The sequence below is a fragment of the Ictidomys tridecemlineatus genome, chromosome 16 (genome assembly GCF_052094955.1).
Source record: "Ictidomys tridecemlineatus isolate mIctTri1 chromosome 16, mIctTri1.hap1, whole genome shotgun sequence".
Lineage (NCBI taxonomy): Eukaryota > Metazoa > Chordata > Mammalia > Rodentia > Sciuridae > Ictidomys > Ictidomys tridecemlineatus.
In genome coordinates this window covers 8,265,375-8,278,553 of record NC_135492.1, presented here as the reverse complement: position 1 = coordinate 8,278,553, position 13,179 = coordinate 8,265,375, and the positions used below count along the sequence as shown (strand labels likewise).

Genomic DNA, 13,179 nt, shown 5'->3' with positions numbered 1-13,179 from the left:
CTCTGGATATGCACATAGGTGTATACACACGAGGATACCCGCCAGCCTGTGTGTGCATGGCCTCCCCAGCCCTTGGTGTGGTCCTGGGAGGAAGAGGAACCACTGCCCTGCAGGAGACTCTGTCCATGGGCTGAAAGGCTCTTAGGGAGAGTGTGAAGCACCGAGTTTCCCAAATGCAGGACAGATGTCCTCTTTCACACTTTACTCCTAAAATGTGTCTTATTTTTCTGCAGTTCTTTCTTTTTCATTGTTCAAAGGAGAGAATTTTAGGTGTTTGAGGAATTACTCTGGAAGGTGGGTGGGCCTGAGCTTTGCTGTGGGTGCCACGTTGTTGGGGGGCAGGAGGTGCCTGACTGGTGCCAGGGTATGGCACAGCCCTCTTGTCAGGCACACACTGCAATGTGGGTGTTTCTGGTTGGCTGCTCCTCACCGTCCTGCCCTGTGGCCACAGGATGGGCAGTGCCCAGCCTCCATCCCTACTTGAACATGGTGGGAAGGGGAGGGTGGACGTTTTGTGCAATAGGAAAAGTAACATATGCAGAATCTCCCGGGTCTTCACAGCCGGTCCTGATGTCAAGGCTTTTTGCCTGGCGGCTTCTGGGCTGGGCTGAGCCCTATCTCCCAGGGCCCAGGGTGCAGTGTCCTCAGGGTGCCCTGCTTGGGCCTCCCTAGTCTGCCCACCCTGGCTTGGCTCAGCTTTGCCAGCCTTACTTGAATGTATTCCTGAGCATCCACGGAGGCAGATGTAGGTCAGTGGTGCCCACAATATAGGTTTAGAGGTCATGTGCCACATGCACAGAAACATGTGGTTTTCCTTGCAATACTTGAAATGTAGCCACTTTGCTTGGATGTATGAAAAAACCCCCACCCCTGTCTCCCTCATTGCCCCGGCTTCCATTCTGCATGTACCCAGTGTTAGTATTTATTGCTTTATGCCGACCGGAACCCAGAGCCGAGGCAGACTGGTGCCACGCACTGCCTGCTGGCCCCTCCTGGTGCCCACGGCTGTGGCTGTGTGTGCTGTGAGTGGATGCTGCCCTCCACGAGGTGGTGCTCAGGCCTGTGTCTTGTTAGGGTGAATGTGTGAGTCCTGCCCTCACCTGTGTCGTGTGCCTCGAGGGAAGTAAACTTTGGAATTACAAAAAAAAAAAAAAAAAAGCAATATTAAAACATGTTACTCTAAATACATTTTATAAACAAAACATATTATAAATATAAAACATTTACAAATAAAAAATAATATGAACATGTTTTATAAATAAAAAAGAATAGGATTGGTGATTAAAATGAATAATAAGAATCACAAAGGCATGTGAAAGTTCTTTTATAAGGCAGGTTATTAAAAAAAATGGAACAAATGTTTGATCTCCTGGGGACAAAAGGGTAACTTACATTTCTACTTCATGGCTTATTCCAAAATAAATTCCAGAGAAATTAAAATTCAATATAAATAAATGAAACGGCAAACCTACCATAATATAATATTAAATATTTGTGTGATCTGTGGCAAGACAATACTTTTTAAGAGTTGCATATCTGATACCAAAGGCAGAAACCATTGCTGAGGGCCATTGCCAAGTAGGAATGACACATCAAAATTTCCTTGCCAGCGTACCCCATGCTGCTTAGAGGACATTCGATGGACATTGCATGTATGCTTTAGTAAGGTGACTTTGCTCAAAGACCAGGGTGGATCCAGGTTTAGAGCTGATCAGGTTTGAGGAAGTTTCCCGCTCCTTGAGTTTAAGGCGTTCCCGGTTTAAGACAATAGGGGTTTTAGGGAAGTTGGAGGTTGAAGATTATTGCTGCTGGGATTAGGGTGTTCCTGCTGCTTGTTCCCATTGAGTTCTCATGAGATTCAAATGGGATTTGGAAAAAGCCTCGTGGAGTAGGTAAATTGGGCGGAGAGATTTTAGATTGCGCTGAACCTGTGTGGAGGTGGTGTGAGTTCAGGAATAAGGGATTGCTGTTTGAATCCACAAGGTGTGTGGTGGCTCATGATTCTGTGCCAAGCCGAGACCTTGGCAAACCATAAAGGAGATTATTAATGTGTTTAACATAAAAATACATAAGATGCAAATATCTCTAAAACTAACATTTAAAAGTTAAAGGCATGATCTTTAAAGGTGTCAGAAGTCACCTTTGTGAGAGGGAGTGACTGAGAACCACACAGATTTTAATAGACCAAGGAGACATGAGGTTTAAGTGCCATGTGTTATCCTGAACTGGATTTGGTATTAAAACAAAAAAAGACATTTGTGAAAAATGAATAAAATCAAAGCACTGCTATTTATTTAATAGAATTCCAACAAATTTAATATTTTAGCTTTAATCATTGTTTTGTGGGTTATATAAGATGTTAACACAATGAGAAGCTGGATATAGAGTAGAGAGGAGTTTTCTAGATTGTTTTTCCACCTTCTATAAATCCAAAGTAATCTTCAAATAAAACTGGAAAAAAGAAAGTTAGATAACAAAGTGGAAAATTATTTTTAAGTTATGACTCATGAAAGACCAATATCCTTAATTTTTGAAGATCTTCTTCAAGTCCATATAAAAATAATGCTCTAATGAAGAAAGGATTTAGTGATACCAATAGAAATCACACACACACATACACACACAAAAAAAACATAAATGTATAAAAATATATTAAAATGTTCAGTCTTAATAAAAAATGCAAATTGCACAATGTAATGCTTTTTTCATCTATGAAGTTGGCAAATATTTCTTTAAAACATTTAGTATAGTCTTAGGATATGAGAAAGTGTAAACATAAAATCTAATCATATCAATATTTTTAGTAATGTATTCAGGTTTCGATCATCTCAGTGATTTATCCTAAGGCTTTTAACTCTCAACAGACACAAAGCTTTAGCCACAATGGAGCAGCACCAACAGTAATAACAAACATTGGAAACAGTTTCTAAATAGATTCTAACATTAGATAGATAAAATAAATCATAATTGTTCCATTAATAGAATTGTATGCAATCATTTTTAAATGGCATTACATGAATAGACCAGCACAGAGAGATTTTAGGGCAGGGATTCTTCTCTACATGATACTGCAGTGGTGGTGTAGGTCATGCACATTTGCCCAGACCCAAAGGACATACCAGAGCAATAGAAAAAGCTAAGGTAAACCATGAACTTTAGGTGATCACTGTGTGTTAATATGGATTCAGTGATTATAACAAATACACCATTCTAATGGGGCATGTTTCTAATTGAGGAATACAGAGGGAAGGTGTGCCATCTTTGTAATCTCTGCTCATTTTTTTCTGTGAATTCAAAACCATTTCAAAAACTAAAATCTATTTTTTAAAAATATAATTACAAATAAAAAATAGTGATAGGAAACACAATAATATTTTTGAAATGCACAAATTCTAACAGGAACCTTTTCTCTTGAATGTGTCATGCTTTTCTGTAAAAAGAAATAACTTTTAATTTTAGGTTTAAAAGGAATAGAATGTTGTGGCAAGGAGGACAAGAGGACACAGAAGTCATAGGGCAAACCAAGTTGGAAAGTGGAAATAAAACAAAAAAATGTATTCCAGGTGAGTTAAGAAAAAGACAAAATGAAGGTAGAAAGTAATTGGTTAGAGATTCAGAACTGAGTCATAACTGGAGAGTATCCACCTGAGAGCCGTTGGCTCAATATGTGATGTATATGATGGGAAACTCAGCTGAAGGATGAATTATGCAGAGAAGAAAGTAAAGGGAACTTCAGTTCCAATTGTAGATTTCCCTAAGTTCTCTTCATTCAGCTGCCTGCAATTATTTCAGAATGTGAGGTCAGCATTAAAGTATTACTAGTATACCCATTTTACAGACTTTTAACAAAATTCATGCAATGTCATTTATGAAGTGCTTAGCATAAAGTGCCCAAAAATGATGAATATATTTTTTAATTATCACCTTATCATTATTAGGATGATTATTATCAAATTGAGGCTCAAAGAAGTTAACTGACTTGGGCAAGGGCACCCAACTAGAAAAGAATCTCTGCTCAGACTTGCATTCTAATCCATATAAGTCTGAGAGCCTTTTCTCTCTTGCCTGTTTTGAAAATTGGATGGGTGTAGTATACCAGCATCGGGATGTAAAAAAATGAAGTATTGCAACTCTACCCAGCATGGGAATGTAAAATTGCTATTCCAATGCAATTTTGTATCAATTCCATAGATGTTTAATTCTGAGCATGAAGACTCAAGGAAAGGGTGACTAATAGAAGTGTCTTCCATTGAGTAATCATAGGTTTTAGTATTTGTTTTTTAAATTTAAAATGCTGTTAGCTTATAATATCACTAATCTGCCCAAGAAGATATATCCCACACTTATCACTTGTTCACTCAATTAATAAATGTTTTGCATCAGCATACACCATGGTCTAGACTCTCACATTACCAAGATAAATTAGACTCATGATCCCTCCCATTACATCAATTAACCAACTAATATTCATGTTTTTCTTCTTGTCCCTCTTTCCTATGTCTACTTGCTTAGTCAAGCAATTATTCATTACCTGTGTGTTTAGGATTATCACAATACTCTTACATTATTTATAGTTAAGTTTTATTCCTGAATTTGATAATATAGACATATTGTAATTATTTTTAAATGATGGAGTCATTCTCTTGACCATGATGGACTATTTCCCCAATAATTTCTCTTTCTCCAAAACAGATACACCAGTAGAGCTGGTTTCTTTTCCACACTGCCCCAGACTACACCATCCAAAACCAGCATTTACGTTCTATCTCTATCTGCCTCCTCAAACTCTTCATTTTTTCCTTCCTTTAGTACTTTTGTTTTAGTGATATTTTAGGGTTCTCTTGTACTCTGTCCTTCCTAGTTTAATAATACTTATTTTGTGTTTAAATCCCACATCCTAGTCATACTCTGATTATCCACTTGAATTTTGATTATATTAAAAAATTTATCACACTTGTTTGCTTTCCAATTCTTATTCCACTATTTGAAGTTTCATTTCTGATTTGTTTGCTTTTAATTTTTTAAAAATTTGTTTCAATTTGTTATACATGACAGTATAATCCACTTTTTTGTTTGTTTTGAATATACTTTGCTATATCATGTATAATGGAGGAAAATTTCTCGTTGTCCTGGTTGTACATGATGTAGAATCACACCAGTCATATAATTATTTATGCACATAGGGTAATAATGAATGTTTCATTCTATGATCCTTCTTACCCTACCCTCTTTAACTCCCATCTAACTAATCTAAAGAACCCCATTGTGAATTAGCAGCCACATATCTGAGAAAACATTGGGCTTTTGGTTTGGGGGGATTAGCTTATTTCACTTAGCATGATAATCTCCAGCTCCATCATTTAACAGCAAATGTCATAATATTATACTTCTTAAAGCCTGAGTCACATTTCATATATATATATTCATATATATATATATATATAGATAGATAGATAGATAGATAGATAGATAGATAGATATAGATAGATAGATACACATATATATGGAAGATGTTCTGTTAATTAGAATAAGTTTGTATGTATTTCTCTTTTGCAACTATCTAAAATTCCATTGGTATGATTCTACCTTTAGGATACATTATTTTTTAAGGGCTAGTGTTCCTATATACACATTCCCTCAGATGGGGCAAATACGTGGTACCTATTGTTTGATATCTTGAAAATTAGGCATAGCTTTGTCTCATCCAGAGAAATTAATGTCATGCTTGGGTTGATGTCCTTTTTGCTAATGTTTTTCTACCAATTTTTAGCTTCCTGTGTTTTAAATGAGAATCAGATATTGATGTGAATTTTATTCTTTGTAGGTAATTTTCTTGTCTTGAAATTTCTGAATTATTCTTTTAATTCTTGCAATTGTGAAATTTTATTAGAATATGTTTGGATGTTTTTCTTTTTTGTGACTATCTAAAATTTCATTGTACCTTTCCACTCTTATAATAAACTAAAAACTTATTTGGTGGTTTTGGGGGCAACTCTTCTCTTTTCTCCTTTGGAAATCTCATTATTTTAACATACTGGCTATCCTGGATCTACTCTCAAATACTCATGTCCATAATAGCTTTCACTTTGTGGTACTTTGTTTTAAGATATTTATTCCAGGTTTCAGCTTAGATTGTTGTTACATCCTTTATCTTCTTTTATTTGCCTACATACTTAGTTCCCACAATGTGTTTATAAATATATTTTTATTCAATCCATTACTGGTAGTTTTTTTTACATGTTTTAAAAGTAGTTAATGCTCTCCTTTAGCAGTACCACTCCTCTGAAAACAATTTGCCCTGCCTCCTATTTGTTCTTTCTCAATTTGCTTAGAATTTTTTTGCCTAATCAATGAATTTCAGGCCTAGTGTTCTTATGTGACAGCAGTCTAATTATCAAGAAACCCTGAAATATATATATATATATACATACATATATTAGGGAACAGAGGAAACTCAAATCACTTGCTCTACTTTGACACACGTTTTCCTACTCAAAACGTGGTCCTTGGACCAGAAGCAGTGAATTGAAAAGGAAACATTTTAGACCATGTGTGAGTGCCCAGGATGCTCAATTTGCCTGATCACCTGTCTCTCCAATCAGATGGGATAGATTCGTGGTTTGAGCACTGATTGTGCCTCAGAACATCAACATGTTCTTGGAACACTGTATTATTTATGTTTGAACCCAATCTGCCTAAAAGGATGATTAGTAATATAGCATATGACAAGTGCATACACTCCAGGAGCCCCAAGATCATAGAATTGTCGTATTCCACAGATAATTTGAGATTCAGAATTTGTAGTAACATGTTCCAAGTTCTGTAGAATCCTGAAATTTATGAGCTGTGACATATTTTTTGGAATGAAGAGATTCCTCAGAAGTGAACTTGCACAGTTTTGTCATTATTCATGAATATATTTCAACTCAAGATCTCAACTCACATTTCATCAATGATTGCCTCTAAACATCAGAGTGCAATTTTAAGCTTCAAAGGGTCTTATAAAATTGTCATTGAGCTGAGAAGTGTATCAATGAATGCTTAAAATTCTGAAATCAATGCCAATAAAAAAATACATTCACAAAGTCCCTCTTCCTCAAATGTTATAATCAGGCATCAAAACTCTCCAATTTTCTGCTTCTCTCAATGTAAAAGTAAACTTGGATTCATTTTATATGTTAAAGTTAAATAATATAGTATCTGTCATCCAATGGGAAAAATAATGATAAAAACTATCTAAATACGTGTAAATATAAGTAATATATTTGTAACATGATGTCAGGTTAGTTGGAATTTGTCCAGAGCTTTTTGTAATATTCATGGACAATCTTGATATGTCACAAGATGACAAGAGCCCACGAGAATTGGGTAAGAGTCAGACTGGACCTAACTGGAGAGAGTTTGGGGTTTTCTTTTTTTTTTTCTTCTCCCTTGACAATGCCACAGTTATTATTTGTTGTGAGATTTGGATTACTGGGGTGATTGGACAGTAAGATATTTTACAAATTGGTTATAAATATTAACTAAGTAAAACATAATTGTAAAATATATACTTTACACTAAATTCACTATATTTTCTTGCTATCTCCCAAAAAGCTGTTGTGTAAAAATATCCTAAGATTTCTCCAATCACTCTGGTTCATGTTCTCTTTAATATCATGGGATTAGAAAGTGTACTACTGCAGATCCTATATAGTAAAAACATACTTATGGTGTGTGTGTGTGTGTGTGTGTGTGTGTGTGTGTGTGTGTGTGTATGTTTTGCTGGGGGTGGAGTCCAGGACCTAACATAAGCTAGGCAAACACTCTACCAATGAGCTATACCTCTAGTTTAGCACCACTAAATTTATCATAGACTCACTATTAAACAATAGAGCAAGTATTACCAGCACATTCTATGCTCTTAAAATCAAGCACACCACAGAACCCTCATTACACTTCCAATATCTCACCACATTTTGGTCCCTGTTTCTCTAATTATATTCTATTAATCTGGTACAGACATCATAGCTTCCATACCTAGGAAATGAAGAAAGTAGGAAGTACCACAGTGAATATCACCTTTATGTACATACACAAGACACATATGAAAAAAAAATGTAAATAACAGAAAAAATCAGTAGAGGGAAGGGAATAGGGGAAGGGAACAGAAAGGGAGCGAAACAGAAAGTACTAGAGACTGAATTAGAGGGAATTATATTAGATGCTTTTATGTCAAAATGAATCCTACTGTTATGTATAACTAAAAAGAACCATAATAAAGATTTATAAAAATAAATGTAGGGGATGTGGCTCAAGTGGTGCTCACCTGACATGTGCGGGGGCCACTGGGTTCGATCCTCAGCAACGCATAAAATAAAAATAAAATAAAGATGTTGTGTCCACTGAAAACTAAAACATAAATATTAAAAATAAATTCTCTCTTAAGAAAAATAAAAATAAATAAATAAATGTAGGAAGTCTACAGTTTGGTGATGCACCCTTCTCCATATTTTGAATCTTGACAGGTCCTATTACTTATCTGTATGGAAATAGCTGCTACCAGCAAAACTCACTTTGTGCTTACATCACTCACCTCTTTCTTGCATTCCCTTGGCATCTGGACTTCCCTATTCCTTCTTTTTCACTATATAGTCCCTATATTGCATTTTTTTTTCAATGTGGGGCTTCTACTGATATCTGCTAATGATGGAGATAGGAAGAGCTATAGAATTTCTCTGAGAACAGATTTCTCTTTTTTATCCAAAAGGAATTATTAGTTCAGAGAAGTCATTAAACTCTATTGACACAACCATACTTTGGTCATAATAGCACTGCATTCTGGTTCTAACTTTAAATCAGTTTTCTTTCTACTTCCTCCATCCCTTGTTGCATAGGCAAAACAAACAATATGTCATGTCATCTATTATAAAAATATATTCTTAATTATGATGTCATACTGTTTTAAATTGAGATTTGAGTATCTTAATCCCTCCATCTCCCACAAGGCTAGTACAGGATTCATTAAGATTGAGAAGACACCTCTCTGATACCTATTATTTACAAATATTTAGAAATATTTGTCCTAGAAGGAAAATATCACATTTGATTAAGGATGTTTTCTATTTAGTGACTTGAGCTCAACAAATATATTTGGTGGCAAAATCAAGTCATATGCATGCAGTTAACTTCCTGAAAAAAGACAACTTGAAAAATGGAAATTTTCTCTTAGGACCCAGTTTGTCTTAATGGAAAATACATTATCTCACAAATAGGAGCTTGTTTCATGCTTTCTGCTGAAAGGAGAGCCAATGTTGGAATGAAGGCCTAAAGATTGAAAAAAATGAGTGGGACAGTTCTTTGGCAAGGCTGCCTGAGGGATTTGGCTTCTTGACAGTGAAAATATCCTCAACTATATAAATTATTCAGGTTGGGACAGCCTGAGTCTTAGGCTTCCTTGATGAAGTCATATGGGAAACAACATCTAGAATCAGAAATCAAGATTTTGCTTTTACAACTCACTGTTTGAAAAACTGCTAAGAGCAATACCTTCAGTGGACTCTAATGTATCATTTTTTGTAACATCTGTCAAATGTATGTCAGCAGTCATACCAAGCAGAAATTTTGACATGTTGGAAAAGATCAATTGTTCTAAATGGCATCACCATTTGGAAAAGTACTATTTCTTGATTGTTTGGAAAGCATAGACTCTTAAAATAGTGCTTAAAATAGGAGAAGAGATTTGTCAGACAATAAGCTCACCTCTGCTATGCCTGAGCTCTATGGTCGTAAGACTTCCCCTTGCCCCTCAGGAAAATGGAGCCTCTCTTTAGAGGTTTCTGGTATCCATTAGCAGCATTATGATATGCAATAAACAAAACTATGGGCTAACATCTGCTTAAAGTGACTATTATAGTTAAAAAAAGCAATGAATATTTTGGATGGAAAAAAATTCTGAAGAGAATTTAAGGTCTGCAATAACAGATCCAAAATATATTCAGTGTAGGAAGAATCAATGCAAAGGCTTGCATTTTTGTTCTAAAAGTCAAAGGCCCAAACACAGCCTGAAAAAGGCTTGCTTCAACAAAAGCACTTCTTGATTTTTCAGTTTACTACAAGAGCATCTAATGCAATTCCCCATCTAAACCTCAGAATACAGAAAACAATTTCAATGACACTGAAATGGCATACATGTGGTACCACTCCAGATGCATAGGAAAAATGTAAATTCACTGTATAAAGTGAATGCATTTGGACATTTGTACTTGATTCTTTCCTGGAATTCCAAATAAGAAAGATTGCTAGACTCTGTTGTAGACTAATTTAGACTAATCTTTGCCCCTACTTCCTCCCTAATTGGCACAATTGAGTACAGTGACCTAACAAGTTGCTGGGATTTAATAGCATTCTGATTTAAATTCAGGCCTTTAACTAGAAGATGAATCATGACTCTTCAGTGTTTCTTCACTGTGTCAAACGAACAAAGAAGTACAGATTTTCAGGAAATAAAATAATGTGTTTAATTCGCAAACTAGGGGATACTTCCTGAAGACGGCACTTTGTAATTGAGTCTTAACTAAATGATATTATTTTTATTCAGATGAGAAAGGGCAGGACTGGTAAAAATAATTGAGATGCATCCACACCTGTATTATACTGAAATCAAAGGCTTATCAAGGACGATCAGTTGTGATCTTTTGGCAAAGGAGCTAAACAAATCTGAAACATTTGGGAGGCAAAAAAGACATCATCAGAAATGAGCATTGGAAATGAAAATGTCCAAAATATTGTTGCACTGGGTGAATATACAAGAACACAACACATCCACTATTAGGTATAATTAAAATGCACCAATAAAATATATAAATGTTTTAAAAACCTCCATGATAAACAAAATGAAAAGATGGAAAAAATAAAGAGCGTTGGGATAAAATCTCCAAAATTTCTATATCTAATAGATTAAATGACAATGACTTAAGCATCTATGATATTATTCAGATCACAAAAAGCTCTCACACACCTGTAAAATCCTTCTCAGGGTTATGGCAAGCAAAAGTGGATCTGCTTAGGTCCTATCTAAGGGAATTGATATACATGGGAAAGCAACAAAGTCTTCTGTCTGGGAGCAATATCTGCAGTCAGATAGTCTTGAGTTCACATCCCCACTTTACTGCTCACTGCTTTTGAAAACTGCTAATTGTGCTCTCTGCCTCAGTTTCTGTTTTAGCTAAATGGGTTTTAAAATACCTGAATTAAAGTTATTTTTAACTTTTAAATTATATAATGTGTGTATCTGTGTGTGAAGCTTAATATATTGCAACTTCTCTTAAACTTTGACACTCTGGTTCCTGGATCTATATAGTGTGTCTCTTTGTAGCACAACCTGATACAGTAATGTGAAATTTAAGAAGTGTTAGCAACACCATCAGCTGTTCCAGAATTCTACCAGGCCAGCAGCTTTTTTTTAGATGATAATACAGTGGATTCCATGGTCATAGACCAATAGTAATATCTTTATTTTTGTTAAGTGTGGTCTGATTCAATTTTAGGCATGATGTATTGACACTTTATTAGTGGTACTTGCTTAGCATTTATTGTCTGTAAAAGCAAAATTTAAAAAAAAAATGTTTGTTTTTTTCTGGTTAAAATTATTTCTGGGTTAAAAGACATCAACTTGTTAATTTATTATAAAAAAAATGAAAAGAACAATGCTGTAACAAGAACCTAGAGATAGATCTCTCCTCCTAACTGGCTAGATATTTGGAAGAAGCATTTGATAAATAAAATATGGTGGCTGGAAACCACTATGGTACTCAGTCCTCATTCATCCTGTGCAGTATCAGAGGCTGGATTAAAAACAACTAGCCAAGTCCAGTTGTCAACTTGGTTGTCTTGTACAATGTCCATGATGTATGTGCTTTGGTATGTGATAGCATGAAATTCCATGATATTTACACTGCATTGTCTCTCTCCGAGATCCATCTTTATTACTGTACCCCCCAAATTTTATAGTCTTCAAAAGTTTCTTCTAAATCCTTGACCAAGTCTTGGTTTTTTCCTATTATTTTATGTACCTTCTCATATACCTTCTTACCTGAGGTAACTTCTTTTTCCATGTGAAATTAAGGATGAAGTGTGCTGCCAAGTATTCTGCTCTTTAGAAAGAGTTTTTTTTTTCATTTTTTTAAGGTTAATCCTGAAAGATACTGTTCAATGGTGTTATTTCATTTTACTTTACTTCTAAATAATATTTTGATAGAGGTAGTAATATTTTGATAGAGGTTGGCCAATTTCCTCTTCTATCTGATTTGCAAAAGGGACCTTTTCCCAAATAAGGAAATGAATAGGTGTTGTATCACACCTTTGCTCTAAAATTGATTGGGGTTTCTGAGAAAAAGTGTAACTTCAGTGATTATCTTCTTGGTTAGTTATTTGCTTAGTTATTGGTCAAACTCTACAAGTGTGACCTCAGGTGAAATGCCAAGGAAGATAGAGAGTAAAATAAGTAGAAGTTATCAATTGATTATACTTTTGTAACTGAAGTAAGGTTTGTGAAGTATTATATGACTTGCATATCTCTCTGCCTTACATTTAAAATCAAAATATAAAATTCATCATTATTTTTTATGTACCACCCATAAGATTCTAAAAATAAAATTTACATCTATTATTTTTCTAATCCTGTTCATGATTTCCCTATTATCTTGATTATATGAAGTCTTTATAAATGATATTAACTTGATAATTCGAGTAATTTCCTGGTTTACAAACACTTATTGATTTTTGTCTCTTTTTAGTTATAATTGGCCTCCAGTGACTAAGGGAAGTCTGCTCCTTAGTCAGACTTCCGATCTGCTCCTCCCAGCCCTACTTCAGCCTCTCAGCTTCCCAGACCCTCATGCAGTTGGTTGTCAATTCTTCCAGAAGCTGTTTTGCTGTCTACTTTTCAGGAATAAAAATAAATATCAAAACTTAAAAAAAGATACTTTAGGGCTGGGGATATGGCTCAAGTAGTAGCGTGCTTGCCTAGCATGCATGAAGCACTGGGTTCGATTCTCAGCACCATGTAAAAATAAAAAAATAAAGATATTGTGTCCACCTAAAATTAAAAAATGAATATTTTTTAAAAAGATACTTTAAAATGCAAAATGTAGAGGAAGAAAGTAGCAACATTTTTTTTGGTAATTAAGCTTTTTAAAA

The 13,179-nt window shown here is 35.0% G+C and overlaps 1 protein-coding gene across 1 annotated transcript in view; it reads right to left on the bottom strand.

Moving 5' to 3' along the window:
* Window positions 1–13,179, bottom strand: part of LOC144371430 (uncharacterized) — a 306,284-nt gene that overhangs the window by 279,596 nt on the left and 13,509 nt on the right. The window lies entirely within an intron of this gene.